Source organism: Diachasmimorpha longicaudata, unplaced genomic scaffold (assembly GCF_034640455.1).
Source record: "Diachasmimorpha longicaudata isolate KC_UGA_2023 unplaced genomic scaffold, iyDiaLong2 ctg00000076.1, whole genome shotgun sequence".
Taxonomy (NCBI): Eukaryota; Metazoa; Arthropoda; class Insecta; order Hymenoptera; family Braconidae; genus Diachasmimorpha; species Diachasmimorpha longicaudata.
In genome coordinates, this window is record NW_026973907.1 from 25,498 (window position 1) to 45,152 (window position 19,655).

Here is a 19,655-nt window from a genome sequence, read left to right on the forward strand (position 1 = left end):
ACTCACCAGCTTAGAACAACACTCATACCTGAGTATTGCCCTCAGCGCGCGCTTGCTATCTGAGTAGATGAAGATCTTTTTGCCCTTGTCCCCTCTCTCCAGGTTCATCCTGGCGCAGGCTCTTAGGGCGGCTAGCTCAGTCTGGAGCACGGTTGCGTGTGAGTCCAGCCCAATGGTCCTCGCTATTGCGGGCCCCTCTGACCAGACCCCCGCACCCGCCCGTCTGCTCACCCGTGATCCTTCCGTATACCAGACTAGTCCACGGGGCGGCACCCAGTCCGCATCCTTTCCTGACGGGGTTTCCCCCCATCCAAGATTGACCGAGAACTTTCTGCGAAAGTGCCATCGGGGTCTGCAGGCGTCAGCACCGCGCGACAGTAGCCCTTCCAGCTCTCCGTCCGCGCGGAGGACACTAGCATGCCCATTCCTAGCTCCTTTCCATGTTCCCTGTAGCCGCAATCTTGCGGCCGCTCTTGTCGCCTCTTCCCTTATAATTAGGTGTGGAGGTTGCATAAAGAGCAGGGCCTCCAACGCTGAGCTGGGGGTCGTTCTGAGGGCCCCTGTTATGCCCAGCATCGCAAGCCTACCTATTTTGTCCACCGCTTTCCTGTGGCAGGCCTTGTTCAAGGCTGTCCACCACACTGCGGCTGCGTATGTTAGCTGTTAGGTCATAATGGCCGTGTAGATCCATTTGACCATCCTCGACCTCAGACCCCATGTGCTTCCAAACATTCGCCTGCATGCCCAGTATGTCGTAGTGACCTTGCTAGGCTGCATGGCTATATTCTTTTTCCAGCTGAGCTTCTTGTCGAGCCAAATACCTAGGTATTTGACCTCACTCGAGAATTCCAGCATTGTGTTATAAATGGAGGGAGCTTTAACAGCACCCCTCCTTCTACATGTGAAGTGCACCATCTCCGTTTTGCCTGGGTTTACCCTTAGGCCCTTCGATGTGCACCACGACTGAACATAGTCCAGCGCCTTTTGCATTTTGCTGTGTAGCGTTCTCGTGTTCCTGCTAGTTACCAGCAGTGCCACATCATCTGCGTATGCCACTGTCCTTACCCCCAGTTCCTCGAGTCCAGTGAGGAGGCCGTCAACAACGAGGAGCCATAGCAGAGGAGAGATAACCCCCCCCTGCGGGCAGCCCCTCCCTGCCGCAGCCCTTACCTCACTGTCCCCAAGGGTGGAGTGGACAACTCTTGTTCGGAGCATGGCGGCTATCCATTTGATGACCGAATTCTCGATCCCAAACGCTGCCGCAGCTTCCTCCATCGTATCAAAGGCGGTATTGTCGAAGGCCCCTTCGATGTCTATAAAGACGCCAAGGGTGTCCTCCCCCCTTTCCTTCGCATTTTCTATTGTGCCCACCAAGTGGTGCAGCGCAGTCTCAGTCGATCTGCCAGCTTGGTAAGCATGTTGTGAGGGGCATATCTGATTAATCCTCAGTGGCCCCTCCTTAATGTGCCTATCGACCAGCCTTTCCAGCGTCTTCAATAAGAAGGAGCTCAGGCTGATCGGTCTGTAGGCTTTCGCGTTGTCGTAGCTGCATTTACCCGGTTTGGGGATACAGACAACCCTGACTTCCCGCCACCTGCCTGGCACATAGCCCAATGCTAGGCAGGCCCTGAATGCCGGTATCAGTCTGCGCAGGAGCAATGGCCCCCCTCTTCGCAAGAGGGCCGGATGTATCCCATCCGGACCTGGACTCTTGTACATTTCGAAGGAGTCCACCGCCCATTGCAGCCTGTCCAGCGTTACTATCCGTGCGGCTAGCTCCCAGTCGGGATCGCCGCTTCCTGTTCGCTTCTAGTCCACTTCCGAGCACTCTGCTGGAAGCTCTATAATAGAGTCCGGGAAATGCGCGCGAACCAGATGCTCAAGGACCTCTCGCGGTTCTGTGATGGTCTCTCCGCTTGCCAGCGTGATTCCACCCAGCCGTTGTGAAGGGCCCCCCGAGAAAACCCTGCGAAGCCTGGAGATGCCTGAAAGCGCCTCCAGTTCCTCACAGTATGTCCTCCAGGTGACCTCCTTTGATCGTTTTATGAGCCTCTTGTACTCTCTCTGCACATTTCTGTACAGAGTCCAGTCTTCGGCCCTCTGCGATTTGTGCGCTCGGTTTCTTAGCCTCCTGGACTGGCTTCTCAGCCTATCCAACTCACGGCTCCACCAAGGCACTTTATTTCCCTTCCTGCATCGTCTAGCCGGGCATGCCGTCTCGAAGGACTCAGTTAGGGCAACGTGGATTCTCTCCACCTCGTCCTCTAACCGGTCCTCCCTGCAGGGCCTAACGCGTCCAACCCCGAGCCTTTCCTCCAGGTTCCTCTCGAAGGAGTCCCAGTCGGTGGCCCTTGGGTTTCTGCGCAGGCGGTCCTGCTGCGGTTGGGCACAGCCCTCTATGCTAAATCTGATGCGTCGATGGTCAGAGAGTGTGTCCTCCCGGACCACCCTCCAGTCCCTGCATCGCCTCGCCAGCCGGCGGGTGCACATGGTTACGTCAATGATACATTGACAGCGAGGAGTGACAAACGTGGGCCTCGAGCCCCTGTTTAGGATCTCTACGTCCACGTCTGCCATAAATTCCAGGAGAGCAGTGCCCCTGTCATTACATCTTTCGCTGCCCCACACCACGTTCTGCGCGTTTGCGTCACAACCTATGATGAGTGGCAACTTTCTTGCTCTGCAGTGATTCACCAGATCACGCAGCTCTTTGGTAGGTGGTGGTGTCGGCGAGTCATGTGGGAAGTAAGCCGAGCAGAAAACTATATCCTCCGCACCGGCCTCCCCCCGAAGTCTCACGACAACCGCCACCAAGTCTCTGTGGCAGAAGTTGGCCATTCCCCTGGCTCCGCACGCTGTTTTGACAGCAATGCAGGCCCTGGGGCCCAGGTCGCCCCGAGCATAGAAAAGCTCCACTTCGCCTCCAGATAGGCCTTTTACCGAGCCTCCGTGTTGCCAGGGCTCTTGTATAAGGCATATGTCTGTATGCTCTACTGCTAGGCTGCGACTCAGCAGAGCAGTCGCAGCCTTGCAGTGCTGCAAGTTAATCTGGGAGCAGTGGACTAGCAGAGAGCCTAAGCCGTCTCCCCGCATATTGCCATCTGCTCCTTCTCCCCTTGTCCCCCTGGCCATTGGTGGGCCGTTAGGCAGGGCCGCCTGGTGGTGCCCTACCCTGCCCCGAGTGGGATGAGCCCGGCAGGGCCCAGTTGAGGGTCCCTTGAGACCCTCGCCCAGTTCCCGCCGCGCCTCCTCTCACCAGAGGCGGCCTTCCTCTCCGGCCTTTACTCCGTCCGCTCAGCGGAGGCCTTGCAGGGGCAAGAGGGTCCCTCTGTAAGAGGGAGCCTTCCTCGCTCTCCTTTTCCTCACCCTCGCGGGCGCCTTCCCCGGCAGTTACTGGGGCACTCTCCGGGCCACTTGGGCCCTTTGGTGCTCTTTCCCGCCCTCCCCCATCCTCGGCGATCCCCGACCCCCCTTGGTCAGCGACCGCGTCCACTGGGCCTGTCTGCGCCCGGGGCGCCTTTCCTCCCGCCGGTCTCCGCTGGGTCTCATAAAAAAGAGCCCGGCCGAGGCAGTAGAAAGGGGCCATCCCCAGACCTTTCAGAACCTCTAGGGACTGGGGGTCCACACCCAACACCAGGTTGAGCCCCTCCACCCCGCTCCGGCAGTCCCAGACCCTCCACTTACCTGTGGTGAGGGCCCTGTTCTGCCTTCTCAGCCTCTCGAGGGCCACAGCCGCCCCCACGGGTTTTCCCGGGAGAAAGGCCGTAACCCTGATCAGCTTTTGGAGCGCTTCCTTATCCACCAGGATAAGGGAGGCCCCCTCCCAGGGTACCAGGGTGGGCACCACGGTTTTCAGCCATTCTCTCGACTGACTGTCCGTGCATGCCACCCATAGCACGCCATCGTCAAACCAGTGGCCATCAAAACTCGGGAGCTGACCGTCTAGGTCAGTCCCAAACATTGCCGCCACTAGCGCCTCCTGAACCAGGTAGGCCTGCTCCCTCGTCAGGGACAGCTCAGGATGGCCAGTTGGCACTATGGCCACCCTGCCGCCACCCTTCGCCGCCTCTTTGAAGGAGGTTGCCCCTAGCCCTTCCATAGCCCTTGCCTTTTTCTTGGGCATGGCCACATCGGGGGGAGTGGATCCGGAGGACCTGGGCCTCTTGGGCCCTGTCCCCTGTTCCTCCTTATCCCCTGACGCGGTCTCTGCCTGCGGAGATTGCTGATCCCGCGAGGCCTCGGCTTTCAGCCTAGCCTGGCGGGCCCGGCGCTTCTCCGCACCCGTCCTACCCTTTCTCCTCTACCCCTGGGTAGGGTCAGCGACAGCGGGCCCACCACTGGTAGGCCCCTCTGAGGCTGGCTCCTCCTCCACTTCCATTCGTATCTGCGCTTGTTCCCCTTCCGGAGCCCTAGCGCAGATCGTCACCTCCTCTGCCCTGGAAGCCTTTGCCGTTCCCTCAGTGAGGGCACCGTCATCGGCGGTAAAATTTTTATTAGATGTTGGGTCCATATGATTCCCACGAGTGCCCAGGAAAAACGGTCCACCCCCGCAGAGCCTGGATGCGGAGGTAAGGCATGCATACAATGGGGTGCTGCCTGGTTCCCCAAGGGTATCGTTAGAGACACTGTACCCCAGTGCCATTTAGCCCTCGGCACGATTACTTCTACCTTGGCTTGGGGAGTCTGGTCCGCGGCGATGCTTTTGGTCTTCCTGACGGGTCTTTACTCCCGTAGGTCGACGTTATGGCCATCGCAGACCGATATCCGAAGTGTACCCCGGAAATCCAGATTCAGGTGCTCTTTCCAGCCTCCTGTCTCCGGTCCCAAGGTGCCACTCATACTCCGGTCCCCTCCTATCCGCCACCTGGAGACGCGCTCAGTGGGTGACTCAAACCCTCCCCTTCGTCTCGTTTATAGAGAGGTCCGGGGCTGAGAAGTAACCGATATTATTAATTTTTAATGATGATTTAAAAAGTTGATGCTATTTTTGTTGGTATGCAAAAATAGCATCACAGGATTTTTAATTAAAAAAAAAATATATATTTGTATATAATTGAATGCACACAATTATAATAAATTCCTTTTTATATATAATTAATTTATTATTTAATATTTATTCATATAAAGGTTGACAATGTAATCATGGAACGGGCAATATATTCTATGTTCAGGCGGTCGAAGTGGACCTACAGGTACAAGTACGCGGGACTCTTGATGCACGTGTTCTATACTAGGTCGGGCAATGGCTTCGCTTCCCATACGAGTCCAAGTCGAAGACAGAATGACTCTCTATGTGGTACGCGCTACGGCGTTTGATATTTCGTGTGTAAAAGGATATATTATTATTACTGTTTCACTCATTTTTTTTTAACAGAGCGTCAACTTACTTCACTCCAAGTAAAATTATAAAGTTGTCAAAAGGAAGAAGACCCAGAAGAAGACCATCACTCATTTCGAGAGCGATAGCTCGAGTGAGGAGGAGCCAGAGGTGCCATGCGCTGACCTTGGCACTGATAAAGTGCCGAGGACGGCATACAAGCACCTTGGTATTATTAAAAACGCCCTGGACACCTCAAGTGACCAGGGCACAAAGGCTGACAAAAGCCTAGACTCCTTAATGGAGATCATTGCTACCCTGACAGCGCGTTGTGCTAAGCTGCAGGGAAGCGTAGACTCCCTGAGGGAAGTCGGGGTTACAACCCAGAAGGGCGTTACATACGCCAGCATTGTGCAAAAGCTGACAGCCCCACGGCTGCCAGCCAAAGCACAGCCGATGAGGAAGGAACCGGTCAAAACCGTGTTCCTAAAACCTAAGAACTCGAAAGAGTTCGAGAATATGGGACAAGAAAAAAGCCAGCTTATGAAGGTGTTCAACCCGACCACCGAAAAAGTACGGATCAAGAATATCCGAACTACAAAATGGGGAATCATAATAACGACCCCCACGGAGAATGAAGCACAAAGGCTAGGTCAGAGCAAAAATCTGACAAAAACTTTCTCGGTCGAGGAACCGAGAAAGAGACCTCCAAGGATCATCATTTATGATGTTCCTAAAGATATGACTGAGGCTGAGTTGGGCAGCGCTCTACAGGAACAGAATGATGGGCTAGCAGAGAGTAAAGAGCTTTTTGAGAAACAATTTACTCTAAAATTCAGAACGGGCAAGAATGGTGGTAAAACCACGAACTGGGTTGCGGAGGTTACTCCGCAGATGAGAAATAGAATATTGGCGAAACAGCGTCTTTATATACAGTGGAACGCTTGTAGAATCCGTGACTTCCTTCTCGTCACGTGATGCTTCAAATGCCAAGGCTTCGGCCACTTGGCGAAGCATTGCGAGAGAGATTCTTGTTGCTCGATTTGTGCAACCGTGGGACACAAGGGGCCAGAGTGCCCAAATAAAGAAAACGTGCAGGAACACAAATGTGAAAACTGCCAGAAAGCAAAAAAGCCACATAATCATGTAGCCACACACAAGGACTGCCCATCCTACAAGCAGGCCTTAGAGATACTAGTGGAACGAATAGATTATGGACAATAAACACCCTAAAAATCCACAGGTGGATGTAGGCTTGAAAGTAGTGCAACTGAACTGCAGAAGAGCAAGAAAAGTCATGCCTGAAATGCGGCAAATAGCCGTGACAAAAGGGTATGACGTTCTCTTGCTCCAAGAACCATATAACAACAAAAATGGTATAGAGGGCCTTGGAATGGGTACAAGGATCGTTAAACATGGGACTACACCACCATGGGCGGTTATAGCTGTTACAAACCCAGAAATCACAGTAACAAAGCTCGGACACTTGTGTAACACACACTTTGTGATCGCTGAGCTCATACACAACAACAAAAGCACGTATATGGCAAGTGGATATTTCCAACTCTGCCAAGACATCGATGAACATATCGATCACGTGCAAAAAGTGATGGAACAGCTGAGAGGTAAAGAACTCTTAATTGCCATTGATGCTAATGCATGCTCCACCCTATGGGGAGCAAAGAAAACAAACACCAAAGGTGAAAAACTCGAAGCATTGATCGCCCAGTGGGGATTGCAAGTCATAAATGAGGGGGACACGGCTACCGTCTCATCGGAAGTCGGAGAAGGTTACCCAGATGTGACACTGGCAACACCTGGAATGTACGAACACATCTGCGGATGGAAAGTACACGATGGGTGGACATCCAGTGATCACCGAGCAATCACGTTTACAATTACACCTACTAAAAACGGGAAAATAGTCAATACCCAAAGCAGCGAAAGCTGCAAAGGGTATGTGACGAGTAAAGCCGACTGGAATCTCTTTACAGAGCGATTAATGCATGAGTGGCATAGCAAACCCTATAACGATCTAACCAACCGAACCCAGCTCATTGAGCAGGTAAAACACCTCAGTAAAGCACTACGAAAAGCCTGCAACACGTCCATTCCTATTCGGAATAGTCGAGCCAGGAAGGTTCCATGGTGGAATCCTGAGCTCACAAGAATCAAAAAAGTGGCATACAGGGCTAGAAGGAAACTCCAAAGAAATAAAGATCCCACAAAGAGAGCACAAAAACTCGAAGAATATAGAAGGGAGAAATGGATTTATACACAAAACATTTTCGAAGCGCGCACAAATAAGTGGAAAGAATTCGTTACCCTTAACGGGAACGAGAATCCATGGAGTTTCGTATACAAACTCCAAACAGGAAAAATCAACACCAAAGATGTGATAAATAACATAAAGTGTGACAATGAGTACACAACTGACTGGCAAGCAACAGCCAAAGCCATGATCGATAAGTTGTTTCCGGAAGACTGTGAGGATGGAGAGACGGAGGGCCAGAGGCGAGTCCGGGCGCTGAACAAGCGAACACCAGAAGGCGAAATGAGACTCTTCACCAAGGAAGAGCTAACAGCATGCATAAACAAGATGAAGTTGAAAAAAGCCCCAGGGCCAGACAACTTCAGCTTGGACATATTAAAAGCTGCAATGCCAATAATAAGCGAAGACCTGCTTAAAATATACAATGCCTGTCTCATACACTCCCTTTTTCCAGATTCATGGAAAACCGGGAGAGTCGTAACAATTAAAAAAGGCCCCGACAAAGACGAAACAGACCCGTCATCGTATCGGCCAATCTGTCTCCTACCAATCCTCGGCAAGATACTGGAAGCACTTATGCTAAATAAACTAACTGGGGTAATTGAACCACAATTATCCCAAAACCAATATGGCTTCAGATGTGGTAGATCCACGGTAGACGCCATAGTCCAGTTGAGAAACATAGTAAAAAACTCAAGTCAAAAATATGTTATGGCCATCTTTCTTGACATAAAAGGTGCCTTCGATAATGTGTGGTGGCCCAGTGTTCTGAGAGCGCTGAGAGAAAAGGATTGCCCCAAAAAACTATATTTGCTCATCAACGATTACCTCTGTAACAGGAAGGTAATGATGAGAGAGTCTGCTCTTGAGGTCATCAAGCCTGTGAACAAGGGCTGCCCTCAGGGATCAGTCATCGGACCCACGCTTTGGAACCTCATCTTCGACTCGAATCTGAAGATGCTTGAAAATATGAGCTGCAAGACGCTAGCATATGCTGACGATCAAGTAGTTCTAATTGAAGGGCACAGCAGAAGAGATTTAGAGGAAAAAGGCCAAGCTGCACTAGATGCGATAGTTCGTTGGTGTGACGAGAACAAGCTCACGCTTGCTGCACATAAGTGTGAAATGTTACTTGCAAAAGGTAACTTTCACAAGAAGACGTCTCCGGACGTCAGAATCAAAGGAACTAGAGTGAAAAGAACAGAACTCTACAAGTACCTAGGAATCACCTTTGGTACAGGTCTAAGTGTACAAGAACACGTGAGAAAAATCTCAGAACGAACCAAGGACTTATTTGAAAGGCTGGGCAGAGTGGCCAGACGAGAATGGGGAATAGGCCTAAAAGCGATGGGAGCAATATACAAAGGTCTCTTCGTGCCGATAGCTACCTATGCGGCAGCAGGATGGCATGATAGAATGCTAAGGTTAAACCATGTTAAGTTTCAACTTAACATGGCTCAGAGATTTGCGTTGATCAAAGTCACAGGTGCATATCGAAGCGTTTCCGCGCAAGCGCTGACGGTACTGACGGGGAATGTGCCCGTTGCACTGGAATGTATCCGCAGAACAGCGCAATACAATCTGAGAAAAGGGAATAAAATAGAGATTGAGGATCTTGTACATGACCCCGAGACGCGAAATCCCGGGGAAAGGCTAGAAAAATGGAGAGCACGAGTCCTAATAGACATTGACAGTAGAGTCAATGAAATGTGGCAGAGAGAGTGGGAAAACTCTGAAAAGGGTAGAACCACTTTCAAATATCTGCCAAACGTCATCACACGGATGAAAGCTGAATGGCTTCTTCCAAATAGATTTGTCATCCAGTTCATGACTGGCCATGGCAACTTCAAGAGCAGACTTCACAAGCAGGGATCCATAGATTCAGATCTATGCCCTTGTGGTGAAGAAGAAACGGACATTCACGTTCTGATCGACTGCGACAGGTACGATCTCCTGAGAGACAAGTACATGAAGCGGTTGGGTATGCGCGTGATGGACGTACAAAAACTTACTAAAGATGAAGAATCATTTCGGATCTTTCAGGACTTTGCAAAAGATCTACTTACTGAGAAAATCGCCTTTGAAACTCGGGAACTCGAATTACTAAAGTCCCCAGGGGAGGACGCGTAGGGGGGGCAAACAAAACCCTCAGAAACCCCTTAGCATTAAACAATATATAGAGACATTGAAAATAGAGGTGGAGTAAAAATATACACGCAGTGGTTCGGATCCCACTTAAAAATGTAGGTCCACTCGTGTTCTCGCATGAGGATGCGAGGATAAATAAACACCACAGCCAAATTGATAGTAAGAATGTGGAAAACTTAAAATAGCGAAAAGAGCAAGCCGATGAATGAGACTAAAAAAATGCTGGTATGCAATTGCGAGGTACAGCATAGTCGAAAGCTTCACGTAGTGATGCTTAGGAGGCAACTCTCTTTTTTTTTTTTTTTGTGTGCATGGAATCCCCCTCATCCTACAAGCGTCTGAGTAATAAGAGCTGAAACTCACGCGAGGGGGAGATACCTATGGGGTACTAGACCGGTACCACTAGATTGCTAATTGTAGAACACACAAATGTAGGGAGTGGTGCCCCTACCCGCATGTTTGCCGTGTGTGGAAACCCGTAACCTTGGTGGAGGTGCCTGGTACGCTGAGGAAAATCATCTCTGCGGATTTGATGGACCGACACGCTGCTTCGGTCTCTTTCCTGGGCTAAACGGGCGGTCGAGGGACTAGCCAGCCCTGGATCAATCGGCTTTGGCGAGTGCGGAGGCTGCAGCGGCAAGACACTCTATTCCCAGAATGCGGGCCCACTTTTGCGGGGTGGAATCCTGCATGAGGAGAGGGTGTCGAGTTTAGCTTGCAGTCAACCGTGCTATATCTGACTCGTAGCTCTCACGATGTGTCCGCTATCCTATGGAAGCCACCACATTCGTGCCACTTTTGAGGGTCCACGGAGGCTGGAGCGCGAGAAAGATGAATGTAATATAAATTGACTGTATGGATAATAAAAAGAAAAACACCGCACTTAAATCGACTAACACAAATACCATAGCACAAGTAAAGATGGGTGTAAGGGTCAGGCTTGAGAAGGCTGGAGCTCAAGTACATAAGGACAAGCCCACAAGAGCAATAACCACAATAAGCAAAAACATAAAAACGGGAACAAAGCTGGACAGTCCTTCTACAGGAATGGACTGCGAGGAGCAAAGCCTGAAAAGAACGAGGAGCGATCTCAGCTCCAGCTCTAGCGATAGCACTGAGGCAAAGTCAAAAATGACACAAAAAAAGAAGACCACTCACTTTGAGAGCGATAGCTCAAGTGAGGAAGAACCTGAGGTGCTGTGTGCTGACCCTGACACTGATAAAGTGCCGAGGGTTGCGTACATGCATCTCGGAATTATCAAAAACGCCCTGGACACCTCAAGTGCCCAGGGCAAAAAGGCTGACAAAAGCCTAGACTCCTTAATGGAGATCATTGCTACCCTGACAGCACGTTGTGCTAAGCTGCAGGGAAGCGTAGACTCCCTGAGGGAAGTCGGGGTTACGACCCAGAAAAAAGAGCCGGGCGTTACATACGCCGGTATCGTACGAAAGCTGACAGCCCCACGGCTGCCAGCTAAAGCTCAACCATCGAGGAAGGAACCGGTCCAAACCGTGTTCCTTAAACCGAAAAACTCAAAAGAGTTTGACAACATGGGACAGGCGAAAAGCCAGCTGATGAAGGTGTTCAACCCGAACACCGAAAAGGTACGGATTAAGAACATCCGTACCACCAAGTAGGGAATTATAATTTCGACCCCCACAGAAACTGAAGCAAAGAGACTTGGTCAGAGCGAAGCTCTGACAAAAACCTTCTCGGTCGAAGAACCGAAAAAGAGACTACCAAGGATCATCATATATGATGTTCCAAAAGAAATGACAGAGGCTGAGTTGGGCAGCGCTGTCTATGACCAAAATGGGCTAGCAGAGAGCAAAGAGCTGTTTGAGAAGCAATTTACTCTCAAATTTAAAACAGGAAAGAATGGTGGTAAAAACACGAACTGGGTTGCGGAGGTTACTCCGCAAATGAGGAATAGAATATTGGCGAAACAGCGTCTTTATATACAGTGGAACGCTTGTAGAATCCGTGACTTCCTTCTCGTCACGCGATGCTTCAAATGCCAAGGCTTCGGCCACTTGGCGAAGCATTGCGAGAGAGATTCTTGTTGCTCGATTTGTGCAACCGTAGGACACAAGCGGCCAGAGTGCCCAAATAAACAAAACGTGCAGGAACACAAATGTGTAAACTGCCAGAAAGCAAAAAAGCCACATAATCATGTAGCCACACACAAGGACTGCCCATCCTACAAGCAGGCCTTAGAGAGACTAGTGGAACGAATAGATTATGGACAATAAACACCCTAAAAATCCACAGGTGGATGTAGGCTTGAAAGTAGTGCAACTGAACTGCAGAAGAGCAAGAAAAGTCATGCCTGAAATCCGGCAAATAGCCGTGACAAAAGGGTATGACGTTCTCTTGCTCCAAGAACCATATAACAACAAAAATGGTATAGAGGGCGTTGGAATGGGTACAAGGATCGTTAAACATGGGAATACACCACCATGGGCGATTATAGCTGTTATAAACCCAGAAATCACAGTAACAAAGCTCGGACACTTGTGTAACACACACTTTGTGATCGCTGAGCTGATACACGACAACAAAAGCACGTATGTGGCAAGTGGATATTTCCAACTCTGCCAAGACATCGATGAACACATAGATCACGTGCAAAAAGTGATGGAACAGCTGAGAGGCAAAGAACTCTTAATTGCCATAGATGCTAATGCATGCTCCACCCTATGGGGAGCAAAGAAAACAAACACCAAAGGTGAAAAACTCGAAGCATTGATCGCCCAGTGGGGATTGCAGGTCGTCAATGAAGGGGACACGGCTACCGTCTCATCGGAAGTCGGACAAGGTCATCCAGATGTGACACTGGCAACACCTAGAATGTATGAACACATCTGCGGATGGAAAGTACACGATGGGTGGACATCCAGTGATCACAGAGCAATCACGTTCACAATTACATCTACTAAAAACGGGAAAATAGTCAATACCCAAAGCAGCGACAGCTGCAAAGGGTATGTGACGAGTAAAGCCGACTGGAATCTCTTTACGGAGCGATTAATGCATGAGTGGCATAGCAAACCCTATAGCGATCTAACTAACCGAACCCAGGTCATTGAGCAGGTAAAACACCTCAGTAAAGCACTACGAAAAGCCTGCAACACATCCATTCCTATTCGGAATAGTCGAGCCAGGAAGGTTCCATGGTGGAATCCTGAGCTCACAAGACTCAAAAAAGTGGCATACAGGGCTAGAAGGAAACTGCAAAGGACTAAAGATCCTACAAAGAGAGCACAAAAACTCGAAGAATACAGAAGGGAGAAATGGATCTACACACAGAACATTTTCGAAGCGCGCACAAATAAATGGAAAGAATTCGTTACCCTTAACGGGAACGAGGATCCATGGAGTTTTGTATACAAACTCCAGACAGGAAAAATTAAGACCAAAGATGTAATAAATAACATAAAGTGCGACAATGAGTACACTACTGACTGGCAAGCTACGGCCAAAGCCATGATGGATAAGTTGTTTCCGGAAGACTGCGAGGATGGAGAGACGGAGGGCCAGAGGAGCGTCCGGGCTCTGAACAAGCAAACACCAGAAGGCGAAATGAGACTCTTCACCAAAGAAGAGCTAACAGCATGCATAAACAAGATGAAGTTGAAAAAAGCCCCCGGGCCAGACAACTTCAGCTTGGATATATTGAAAGCTGCAATGCCAATAATAAGCGAAGACCTGCTTAAAATATACAACGCCTGTCTTATGCACTCCCTTTTTCCAGATTCCTGGAAAATCGGGAGAGTAGTAACAATTAAGAAGGGCCCCGACAAAGACGAAACGGACCCGTCGTCATATCGGCCAATCTGTCTCCTACCAATCCTCGGTAAGATACTGGAAGCACTTATGCTAACTAAACTAACTGGGGTAATTGAACCACAATTATCCCAAAATCAATATGGCTTCAGATGTGGTAGATCCACGGAAGACGCCATAGTCCAGTTCAGAAATATAGTGAAAAACTCAAATCAAAAATACGTCATGGTCATTTTCCTCGACATAAAAGGTGCCTTCGATAATGTGTGGCGGCCCAGTGTTCTGAGAGCGCTCAGAGAGAAAAATTGCCCCAAAAAGCTATACTTGCTCATCAACAATTACCTCTGTAACAGGAAGGTAATGATGAGGGAGGCTGCTCGTGAGGCTATCAAGCCTGTGAATAAAGGCTGCCCTCAGGGCTCAGTCATCGGACCCACGCTTTGGAACCTCATCTTCGACTCCAATCTGAACATGCTTGAAAATATGAGCTACAAGACGTTAGCTTATGCTGACGATCAAGTACTTCTAATTGAAGGACACAGCAGAACAGATTTAGAGAAAAAAGGCCAAGCCGCACTGGATGCGATAGTTAGTTGGTGTGACGAGAACAAGCTCACGCTTGCTGCACATAAGTGTGAAATGTTACTTGCAAAAGGGAACTTTCACAAAAAGACGTCTCCGGACGTCAGAATTAAAGGAATCATAGTGAAAAGAACAGAACTCTACAAGTACCTAGGAATCACCTTCGGTACAGGCTTAAGTGTACAAGAACACGTGAGAAAAATCTCCGAGCGAACCAAGGACCTATTTGAAAGGCTAGGTAGAGTTGCCCGAAGAGAATGGGGAATAGGTCTAAAAGCGATGGGAACAATATACAAAGGTCTCTTCGTGCCGATAGCTACCTATGCGGCAGCAGGATGGCACGATAGAATGCTAAAACATGTCAAGGTTAAACTTGACATGGCTCAGAGATTTGCACTGATCAAAGTCACAGGTGCATATCGAACCGTTTCCGCGCAAGCGCTGACGGTTCTGACGGGGAATGTGCCCGTCACGCTGGAATGTATCCGCAGAACAGCGCAATATAATCTGAGAAAAGGGAAGAAAATAGAGATCGAGGATCTTGTACATGACCCCGAGACGCGAAATTCCGGGGAGAGGCTAGAAAAATGGAAAGCACGAGTCCTGAAAGACATCGATAGTAAAATCAACGAAATGTGGCAGAGAGAGTGGGAAAACTCAGAAAAGGGTAGAACCACTTTCAAATACCTGCCGAACGTCATCACACGGATGAAAGCTGAATGGCTTCTTCCAAATAGATTTGTCATCCAGTTCATGACTGGCCATGGCAACTTCAAGAGCAGACTTCACAAGCAGGGATCCATAGATTCAGATCTATGCCCTTGTGGTGAAGAAGAAACGGACATTAACGTTCTGATCGACTGCGACAGGTACGATCTCCTGAGAGAGAAGTACATGAAGCTGTTGGACATGCGCGTGATGGACGTACAAAAGCTTGCTCAAAATGAAAAATCATTTCGGATCTTTCAGGACTTTGCAAAAGATCTACTTACAGAGAAAATAGCCATGGAAGCTCGGGAACTCGAGCTAGAACCGTCTCCAGGGGAGGACGCGTAATGGGGGCAAACAAAACCCTCAGAAAAATCCCTTAGCATTAAACAATATATAGAGACATCGAAAATAGAGGTGGAGTAAAAATATACACTCAGTGGTTCGGATTCCACTTAAAAATGTAGGTCCACTCGTGTTCTCGCATGAGAATGCGAGGATAAATAAACACCACAGCCAAATCGATAGTAAGAATGTGGAAAGCTTAAAATAGCGAAAAGAGCAAGCCGATGAATGAGACTAAACAAATGCTGGTATGCAATTGCGAGGTACAGCATAGTCGAAAGCTTCACGTAGTGATGCTTAGGAGGCAACTCTCTTTTTTTTTTTGTGTGCATGGAATCACTCGTGTTCTCGCATGAGGATGCGAGGATAAATAAACACCACAGCCAAATCGATAATAAGAATGTGGAAAACTTAAAATAGCGAAAAGAGCAAGCCGATGAATGAGACTAAACAAATGCTGGTATGCAATTGCGAGGTACAGCATAGTCGAAAGCTTCACGTAGTGATGCTTAGGACGCAACTCTCTTTTTTTTTTTGTGTGCATGGAATCCCCCTCATCCTACAAGCGTCTGAGTAATAAGAGCTGAAACTCACGCGAGGGGGAGATACCTATGGGGTACTAGACCGGTACCACTAGATTGCTAATTGTAGAACACACAAATGTAGGGAGTGGTGCCCCTACCCGCATGTTTGCCGTGTGTGGAAACCCGTAACCTTGGTGGAGGTGCCTGGTACGCTGAGGAAATTCATCTCTGCGGATTTGATGGACCGACACGCTGCTTCGGTCTCTTTCCTGGGCTAAACGGGCGGTCGAGGGACTAGCCAGCCCTGGATCAATCGGTGATGTTATGTGTAGTGATGCTTAGGAGGTAACTCTCTTTTTTTTTTTTTTTTTTTTTTTTTGTGTGCATGGAATAATGGAATAGGACCTCGGTTCTATTTTGTTGGTTTTCGGAACCCCGAGGTAATGATTAATAGGGACAGATGGGAGCATTCGTATTGCGACGTTAGAGGTGAAATTCTTGGATCGTCGCAAGACGAACAGAAGCGAAAGCATTTGCCAAAAATGTTTTCATTAATCAAGAACGAAAGTTTGAGGTTCGAAGGCGATCAGATACCGCCCTAGTTCTAACCATAAACGATGCCAGCTAGCGATCCGCCGAAGTTCCTCCGATAACTCGGCGGGCAGCTTCCGGGAAACCAAAGCTTTTGGGTTCCGGGGGAAGTATGGTTGCAAAGCTGAAACTTAAGGGAATTGACGGAAGGGCACCACCAGGAGTGGAGCCTGCGGCTTAATTTGACTCAACACGGGAAACCTCACCAGGCCCGGACACCGGAAGGATTGACAGATTGATAGCTCTTTCTTGATTCGGTGGGTGGTGGTGCATGGCCGTTCTTAGTTGGTGGAGCGATTTGTCTGGTTAATTCCGATAACGAACGAGACTCTAGCCTGCTAAATAGGCGTACTTTCTGGTATTTTGAAGGCCCTCGATTTCGGTCGAGTGGTTTTTACTACCGACGTACAAATAAATCTTCTTAGAGGGACAGGCGGCTTCTAGCCGCACGAGATTGAGCAATAACAGGTCTGTGATGCCCTTAGATGTTCTGGGCCGCACGCGCGCTACACTGAAGGAATCAGCGTGTCTTCCCTGGCCGAAAGGCCCGGGTAACCCGCTGAACCTCCTTCGTGCTAGGGATTGGGGCTTGCAATTATTCCCCATGAACGAGGAATTCCCAGTAAGCGCGAGTCATAAGCTCGCGTTGATTACGTCCCTGCCCTTTGTACACACCGCCCGTCGCTACTACCGATTGAATGATTTAGTGAGGTCTTCGGACTGGTGCGCGGCAATGTTTCGGCATTGCCGATGTTTCCGGGAAGATGACCAAACTTGATCATTTAGAGGAAGTAAAAGTCGTAACAAGGTTTCCGTAGGTGAACCTGCGGAAGGATCATTAACGTGTTCTATTCCAAAAAGAGAATATAAAATTTTGAATTTTTATTCTTTATATTGATATAATATCATATTATATCAATAAAACCTTACGTTATATGGTGTAAAACATGTGAAAACATGTAACCATATTATATACGTATGATAATATAATGAAATTTATAAATCATCACTATATCATCGATTATGTGGGGTAACCTATTTGATGGCAATTTTTTTTTCATCGTGATGGGTCTTTAACGTGCCCAAGGTTTAGTAATGATTTTCGCCACACAAGATACAATTGGTGATGATGATTTTATATAAATTTCAAATTTTTTTTCTTCATGCCGTAAGTAATTGGATGGATACTTTGTTCTCAAAGTTGATATTCTTTTTCCGTGTACGGTAAAGTGAACACAAGTCTAAATAGTAATAAAATTGAATTTTGTGTTTGCTTAGGCATCTTGTATTTTTTATTGAAACAAGATTGCGAGATTGGATTGAATATTTTTATATTCAATGACTGTTATTTTTCAAAAAAAAAAAAAATTTTTTTTATGATTACCCTGAACGGTGGATCACTTGGCTCGTGGGTCGATGAAGAACGCAGCTAATTGCGCGTCAACTTGTGAACTGCAGGACACATGAACATCGACATTTCGAACGCACATTGCGGTCCACGGATCCAATTCCCGGACTACGCCTAGCTGAGGGTCGTTTGTTTAAAAAAAAACTGCTTACAATTTTATTTGTGTTTATCTGTCTATATATGACAGAAAAATATTTGATAAATTGTACAAGCGTGTGTAAGTTGAATGCTCGTCAAGATAATAATATTTGATTGAGATAGAGATTGAATTTCTTCTCAAATATATATAAATTATTACGACGTCATTTAAAATTACGTATTGAAAAATAATATATTATGAATTTTTCACATATATTATTTGACGATATAAAGAAAAAAAGAAGTTGTTGTTGTTAATATATTTGATTATAGCCCATTGTCAGTTGTCTAAAAATGGTTATTAACGAGAACAAACTTTGTGAAATGAAATCCACAAATTATATATCACTGTGGTGTTAATCATCGAGTCCCAGAGATCTCATTCTCCGAGTTGGACCGATCATGATTTTCATTTCTAAAGTTTTGTTTTGTTATGTTTTTTTAGACACGGATGTGATTTTTTTTTTATAAATAAAAGGCGCTCGCAACAATAACTTTTTTATATAATTCTCTAACATGACGACCTCAGAGTAGGTGAGACTACCCGCTGAATTTAAGCATATTACTAAGCGGAGGAAAAGAAACTGACTAGGATTTCCTTAGTAGCGGCGAGCGAACAGGAAAAAGCCCAGCACTGAATCCCACAATTATGTTGTTGGGAAATGTAGTGTTTGGGAGGATCCATTTATCCTGTGATGTTATTTTGTATCCAAGTCCATCTTGAATGGGGCCATTTACCCATAGAGGGTGCCAGGCCCGTAGTGATCGAAATACATTTCAGGAGGATTTCTCCTTAGAGTCGGGTTGCTTGAGAGTGCAGCTCTAAGTGGGTGGTAAACTCCATCTAAGGCTAAATATGACCACGAGACCGATAGCAAACAAGTACCGTGAGGGAAAGTTGAAAAGAACTTTGAAGAGAGAGTTCAAGAGTACGTGAAACCGTTCAGGGGTAAACCTGAGAAACCCAAAAGATCGAATAGGGAGATTCATCGTCAGCTCATTTTGTATATATATAAGTTATGATATAGGTTACTACTTGTAGTATTGCTTGTACATTCTTATATATTTTATTGCAAGATGTTGTCGGCGTGCACTTCTTCCCTAGTAGAACGTCGCGACCCGTTGAGTGTCGGTCTATAGCCCGAGAGGTAGCCTTTAATTTTTTCAATTAAAGACCCTTGGTGTTTTTCTGACTGGCTGCTCGCTGGTATTCATAAGGTATTAAGCCGCATATTATATGCGTTTATATCCGTCGCAAGCGAGGTCAATTTTTAGTAGTACGGACCTAGTGCCGTCGCTATAATTGATCAGCTGTTGGTTGTACGGTATTCTAAAACTGGCTTATAATTAATACCGGTCAGCGATGCTACTGCTTTGGGTACTTTCAGGACCGGTCTTGAAACACGGACCAAGGAGTCTAACATGTACGCGAGTCATTGGGATTTTTTTTTAATTAAACCTAAAGGCGTAATGAAAGTAAAGGTCGTTCTTGTAGCGATTGAGGGAGGATGAGTTGTGTTACGATACAGCTTCGCACTCCCTGGGCGTCTCATTCTTATTACAAGAAGAGGCGCACCAAGAGCGTACACGTTGGGACCCGAAAGATGGTGAACTATGCCTGGTCAGGATGAGGTCAGGGGAAACCCTGATGGAGGTCCGTAGCGATTCTGACGTGCAAATCGATCGTCGGAACTGGGTATAGGGGCGAAAGACTAATCGAATCATCTAGTAGCTGGTTCCCTCCGAAGTTTCCCTCAGGATAGCTGGCACTCGTTTTTAAACGAGTTTCATCTGGTAAAGCGAATGATTAGAGGCCTTGGGGTCGAAACGACCTC

At 47.7% G+C, this 19,655-nt stretch overlaps 1 non-coding gene across 1 annotated transcript; it reads left to right on the forward strand.

Moving 5' to 3' along the window:
* The first annotated feature begins 17,655 nt into the window (after positions 1-17,655).
* LOC135171680 (5.8S ribosomal RNA) lies at positions 17,656-17,810 on the forward strand. Its single transcript, XR_010300585.1, has one exon. It is a non-coding gene; the product is annotated as a 5.8S ribosomal RNA (ribosomal RNA).
* Positions 17,811-19,655: the final 1,845 nt, after the last annotated feature.